This window comes from Haliaeetus albicilla (assembly GCF_947461875.1).
Source record: "Haliaeetus albicilla chromosome Z unlocalized genomic scaffold, bHalAlb1.1 SUPER_Z_unloc_1, whole genome shotgun sequence".
Taxonomy (NCBI): domain Eukaryota; kingdom Metazoa; phylum Chordata; class Aves; order Accipitriformes; family Accipitridae; genus Haliaeetus; species Haliaeetus albicilla.
In genome coordinates, this window is record NW_027212410.1 from 47,002 (window position 1) to 53,598 (window position 6,597).

A 6,597-nucleotide genomic window follows, 5' to 3' on the forward strand; every position below is an offset into this window, starting at 1 on the left:
AGTTTTTATAATGCGTTCTCAGGGTGAGTGAGGCTTTGCCAAGAAAAAGAGCTGGACTGGATAAAAGTGTTCCTGGGCAAGCCCTGGCCAGGGTGGGTGGTGAGAGAAGGAAGGTCATTGCTGCCCCAAAGAGATGGTCCTATGGGACAGGAATGGTTTGGGGGAGAAGTTTCTGTTACACATGCGCTCAGGGCACTCTGCCAGTCCCAAAGTGCTCAGACCTGGCAGCCTCCCTGGTGCTGGCCTGGCTTCTGACATGGCTTGAGTGGTTTCAAGTGAAATCCTGGTGTTTTTGCAAAACAACCTTTTCACTTTGAAGATGTTTTTATGTGCTGGGTCAGTCCTCAGTTGCCGCCTTTGGAGCATTCCTCCTCTTTTTCCTTCCTCCTTTCACCCTCGCAGCCAGCCTGGAGACAGAACTCTCTTTTAAGATGAGCCCCACCATTTTCCAGGGTGAAAAACAAGGAAGGGAAAGGGAGAGGGAAATAGGTTTTCCAGGACTTCTGCTTTTTTTCTTAATATTAAACACCACATTAAAAAACACCCAAAACACAGGGACATCAGGACTCAAAAATCCCTACAACAATAAAGGATGTGTGGGAAGTTTCCCAGCTTTCTATGCAGTGATTTCTCTCCCAGACAATTGCTTTAAATTGCTCAATTTCCCCAGAAGCAGAAGATCAGTGGTAGAAAGATGGTACACAAGGGACCCAGGGCTCCTGGGCCAAGCTGTCCTGTCCCCAGGGCCTTTTGGGTTTTCCTCCCTCCTATGATGTGGCAGGATGCTGCGTTGGTACCCCAGCCCTGCCACTCATAGAGGAGAGATGAGATGTAGGGGGGCACTGGGAAGAGCAGGCACTGGCACATCTGGAGGCAGAGCAGGATGAAATTGGGATTCTCAGGATAGATCCTGCCAGGGTAAGGGAGTCTCTGAAGCTGCTAACTCCTGCCCTTCAAGGCTTATGTCTCATGAAAGCATTAAACATCCACTGGCCTAGTCAGCAGCCTGAGTGCTGCCCAGGGGCGATGAGAAGGAGTCCTGCCAAGGGATGGACGTAGGTGACCCAGAGCCCAGATCCAGCCTTTTCCCTGCTCCTTCCATCGGGTTATGGCATCACAGTGTCCCTTCCCCATAAATATTTAACCAGTCCTCCCAAAGCCTCTCTACTCTGGCCAGTACTTAAATAACCCATGCAAAGTGCAACTGCTTCCAAGCAAGGATGGGCTGAATGCTCCCATAGCACCCCGAAAGCCAGATGCCCCAGGGATGCAGGCACTGTTGGGTTACATTTGGGCTGCTTTATCAGATGGTAATCTGGTATGGGTCTGGCCCCATCAGTCCCTGAAAGGAGACGGGATTTCTCACACTGAGGATCTCAGCAGCCCTTAGCATGCACAGATTAAACATTGACATATCCAGCACCATAACATGCAGAAAATGAGCTGGGACTTTAGACCCTCTAGAGTTAAACAGAAGCTAAGCAAGGGTTTCAAGTGATGAAACGCATGTCAGCCAGCTCGAAGGGCTGCTACGCACCTAAACCCCTTTGTGCACCTACCCTCAGACCCTCCTTCCTCCAGATCAAATTCATCCCCAGGAATCCCCCTGATCTCTTGGCACATGCTGCACAAGTTTGTCAAGCCTCAGTTCAGGTCCCAGCCTCGTGATTCCTGAATGCTCAGACTTTTGCCTTTCCAGTGCATTTACCTATGTGCTGGTGCAGGGAGAGCATCACTCATCAAAAAACCCAGCAAGAAACAATTCTGTCTTTAAATAAAGGGAGATTCTTCTATATTAAGTTTTCTTTTATAATAGGTTATCAAACACTTAGGAGTTGCTATCAAGCACTCATAGAGAGAGTATACAACATGTTCTAGCAGAAAGCGCCATAGGTAGCTATAAGTCATGGTCATAAACAAACTATTGCCTTGTCAAATTCTTCAAGAACTCATTAATCATTTACCGAGCCCTTTTAGGCTGTTTCAAATGGTACCTTTTTTAACAGAAAACACACCCAAAGCAGAAAGCAGTTCCCATCACCTCTCATTTCCCATAACAGCCTGGCACACACAGGCATCATATGGGGGATTTATTGCTAAAAGGGACCCAGGGGAGGTTTGCTCACCATTTTTGATGTGTGTATAGATGATGTGAGAAAAGATGTATCTGCTATCACTGCAGCCAAGGAGGGGGAATGAGGGAGAGCCAAGGTTATCGCATGAGCTGCCACAGATTAGCCACAAAGCCAACAAGGCTTAATGTAAGGGGGAAGTGGCTGGGGGATGGATGCAGAGGGTGAGGTGACATTGCCAAGGACGCTCTGCAGTCCGTGTGGTGCAGGGGCACCAATGTCCCTGCCAACAGCACCCAGGGCTTAAGGAGCACCTGGAGCAACCCGAGGAGGTGGCTGAGGAGGGTCGCAGCCAGAGACCCTCCTGTGGAGTGGTGCAGGATCGTGGTCCTCCTGGAAAAAGAGTTCACTTGTGTCCTGAAGCAGGGAGGATATTAGCCACAGCACTGCGTGCACCCCTCACCCCAGCTCTGGCCTTGGAGCAATTTCTGATAGCTCTAGCGAGGGCAACAGTGATGGCTGGCCTCACTGCCTCAACCCTTGGCCCATGGGGATCTCGCCCAGGTCCTTGGGCTGAAACAGCAGTTTGGTTCATATTAACCCCATATCAGCAGCAGAGTCTGACCTGCTGGGAGGCTTGTGGCTGTATCCTGCAGGGATGCACCAGCAGCATGGAGAGACCTGCACCAGCTCACACCCACCAGACTGCTCTGAGCAGGTTTATTTCTGGCAGCCATGCTGATTTGGGGGTCTCTGCACTGCTTGCCGCAGCTCCTGATGCCTGGAGGGTTTTTAGCTCATCTTGGTGTGAAGGTCGCTGTACAGACTCTGCTGGCTTATGCCTGTAAAAAGTGCTGCTGCAAAGCTGGTAACTCCGTGCAAGCCTGACAGTGCTATAAGCCCCCCGGAGCTATGCAAATCCAGCTCATGTCTACAGCAAATATTACTGGTTTTTTTTCCTTATCCAGAGGATCCCAGTCCCTCACTACTGGGAATAAAGCAGAGTTTACTGCACAGGTCTTTCAGTCCTAACTGCTAGAGGAGCAGGCAGTGGAAAGTCCTGCTCCTGTCCTCTTATATGAACAAACCCCTCCTTCCCAAGCCAGCAGAAAAAAACTTGCAGAATCAACTTTTTTCCGCATTTCAAGGCCCTCTCTGACTCCTGAGCCTGCACACAGTGTCCATGTGCTGCTCCAAGCTGCAAGTAGTGGTCACAGCATCCTGCTGCACTGTGAGAGCTGCTCTGCCCGCATCCTTAGGAAGGAGCTCCATCTGCTGAGCCAGTGGCCCAGGCTGAAACCCAGAGACTGCTGCCAGGCTTGTCCCAGGGCTGTGGGGTGACCGGTCATGAGGCATCCCCTGGGCAGCACGGAGCCCGTCAGATCCTGTTGCATCAGGATCAGTGCTTGTGAGGAGCTCCACAGAGTTTTTGAGGTGCCTTTCCCTGATGAAGATGCAAACCTAGCAGAGAACAATAAGCACAGTGCAGGCGAGGGGAAAAAAGGTCATCATGTGCTGCAGCTGCAATCATCTGAGCAGGCTGGGGGGACAGTGGAAATACAGGAAAAGGGTGGTAAAAAAGGGTGGTCTCACCTCAGGCTGCTCTGAATGAAGTCAGTGAGCTGGGCTGGTGCCAGATGAAGGAATAAGCTGGGAAGGGACCTGGGTCTGAGCTGGGCTTTCTCCCACTTAGACCCAGGCTCAGTTGGAGGCTCTGCTTGGAGAGGGAGCCCTTGGGAGCTGCTGCAATAGCAGCAAGATAAAGAGGCTTAATAGCTTGAAGGCTTTCACTTAGGAGGAGAACCACTCTTGGTTGCTATTTTCTTGTGAGAATGAGCCAGAGACCTACGATGAGCATCAAGTGCTTCAGGTAGATCCTTGAGGGGTGCTTCAGGTAGATCCTTAAGGGATGCTTCAGGCTCTGCGTGGGTTAAGCCAACTGCCTGCCAGGATGAGGGGTCCTGGGCAATTTATCTCATACCTGCCCCTGTGGGACTTCTTGTGACACTGATGAACTCACAGTGGAAGATGGGACTCTCAGGCAGGCTGAGGGCATCTGCTCTGGGCTCCCTACAGTCTCAGACTGCTCCTCACATGGCAGCAGGGCTGTGACGACCACATCTAACCCAGGCAGCTCTGGAGATGCTGCTTTATCCCAAACCAGCTCCACTCTCCTGGCCACAGGAGAGTTTTGATGTGTAAAAATTGCTTTTTCATTCTGCATTCTTTCTTGGAGATACAGGTTCTTTACTGTGGTTATTTTCCTAAACGTTTGTTGCCAAGTGCTTCTCTGTGATCAAAGGTTTCACTGCAGAGACAACCCCACAATGGCCAGACTCCTCAGCTTGCCTTGGCACTTACCCAGCTTTGACCAGGGCGATGAAACCACATCTTCAAAGTGGATGAGGATGGAGGAATGAATCGTGATTAGTGCCAGCCAGCAGACAGAGGGATGTGATAGGGGTCTCAACATCGAAATTCAGCCTGGTCATAAGCAAGAGAGACTTCCCTGGGTTTTTCAGAAATTACCCTGCATGGCTGAAGCTGATCCTTTCACAAGCACTTTGACTCAGGTACCCAGATGGAAAAACCCGCAAAAGGACAGACAGCTGAAAAGAAAGCTAATGAGCAGGTGCTAATGAGCACCTTGCCCAAAGGAGGATACCCAGAAAGAGGGGAAGATTTCATCCCTAAAATACTGAACAACCAGAGAACCCCCCAGAGCCCCAGCCCTCCTCACCCCGGGGACCTGGTGCGAGTTTTGCCATTCCTGTCCTGGGATGACACTGAGGGTACAGCATTGAGCTCAGATTTTAAGCTGCTTGCTGATGGCCCCAGTGTCATACAGAGTCATGCTGGCTCCAAGGCTGCGGTGAAAGCGTAATGGATGGCTGTGCTGTTTCCTGAGCATCCCACAGGTTTTAGGCTAGCAAAATATTTGTCTCTGCTTTCTCTCCCAGCTGCTGTGTGCCAGAAAGCAGTGCCTGTCCCACACCAGACAGGGCTGCATTTGAGTGTCTGGTGAGTGATCCCTGTGTTTGAAGACGTGGTGGGTAATACTATGGCCCTAGCAGGAGATGAAGTTTCACTAGATCATTACTTCACTCTGATTAAATCCACCATGAGCTGCAAAAGGATGAGAAAAAGCAATGCACCCATAAAGCTGATGCTGGAGCCAAAACCAAGGCTGCTCCATGGGACTTGGGTCAGCAAGGACTAGCTGACATGGAAATTACGTGACTGAGAGCCAGAAATTATGGGATTATCTGGCGCCACATGAGAGAGACCACAGCTGGAAAGTAGATTGCTCTCTCCTAGGGGCAGCCCCGGAAAAGCTGTGGAAACAAATTGAAGAAAGCATTCTTACACATGAGGCTATGCCATGCCATAAGCAAGCCAATGCATCACAGAAGAATGAGCTCTAAGGCTACAGAGCAATTTTATATGCAAATACTTTCCTGGATGTATAAGAAATAAAGCCAAAGTGGTGTCCTGAAACCCTAAAAATCTCAGTGGCTGATGTTCAACTGGTTCATTTGGTCTGTACTGACACATCACTTTTAGACTGACCACTTTTCTCCAGGGCTTAAATATGGCATCAGTTTCTGGGTTAGGCTCTCCTCAATCCGGCGCTAGTGGGGTGTTCAGTGGCATGGTTTGCCAAAGCCAGAAAAAAAGGATTTGCCTTTGGATAAGGTGTTAAGTTGCATCTCTGGATGGAGCAGATCTCCAGATGGAGCAGATCTCCAGATGGAGCAGAATGTTGGTCCAGTGTCCCAGGGCAGTGCGGTGGGCAGCAAGGACATCAGCCAGGTTCTGTGCTGTGGCACCTCTTGTCAACCTCGATGCCAGCCAGAGGTGATGGCACCAGACCCAGGGCACAGCTGAGTGGAGATGCTTCAGGACATCACATTGGAAGAGGAGTAGCAGCACATGCCCTCTAGAAGAAAAGCTGAAGACTTTTCCTTCCTTTTTTTCCTTTCCTTAGGGCAAGAAAGTGAACGTGGCTTAAGAGCAGGTGGGAGAGGTTGTTTGAAGCAAGATGTCCTTCAAAAAGCTGGAATCACACCCTGGAGGACAAAATGCCTGCATATCCTAAAGGCTTTGCACAGAGTTTAAAAGGCCCCAAAAGGAACAGAGGAGACTCAGAATAAGAAGGAAGGTCCTGGCAAGGCTAAATACCTGCAGAAAGAAAGGAAGTGGTGGGAATGAGGACATGATGTTCTCCCCACAGAGGTGACAGGGACTTGCCCAGGGGAAAATCTGAGCTGCCCATCACACAGAGGTAGGAGATCTGCTAAACACACTGGGATCGAGAAATCCTGAGCTGAAAATGGCAGGAAAAGAGTAGGGGATGCACTTACAATTTTCTTAGTTTTCCCTCAGCAAGCTCTGTGGGTCCCTGCTGGATTCAGACCTCGGTGTAGACCTGTAGCCTGACCCTGCTCAGTCCTTCCTATGCTAACACTGCACCAAAGACTCCTGGCAGCCCCCTGCCTGGAAGGAGGACACCTTCCTGGAACAT

The 6,597-nt window shown here is 50.3% G+C and overlaps 1 protein-coding gene across 2 annotated transcripts in view; it reads right to left on the reverse strand.

The window, feature by feature from the left end:
- LOC138684011 (myogenesis-regulating glycosidase-like) overlaps nt 1–6,597 on the reverse strand; it is a 36,163-nt gene that overhangs the window by 3,728 nt on the left and 25,838 nt on the right. The window lies entirely within an intron of this gene.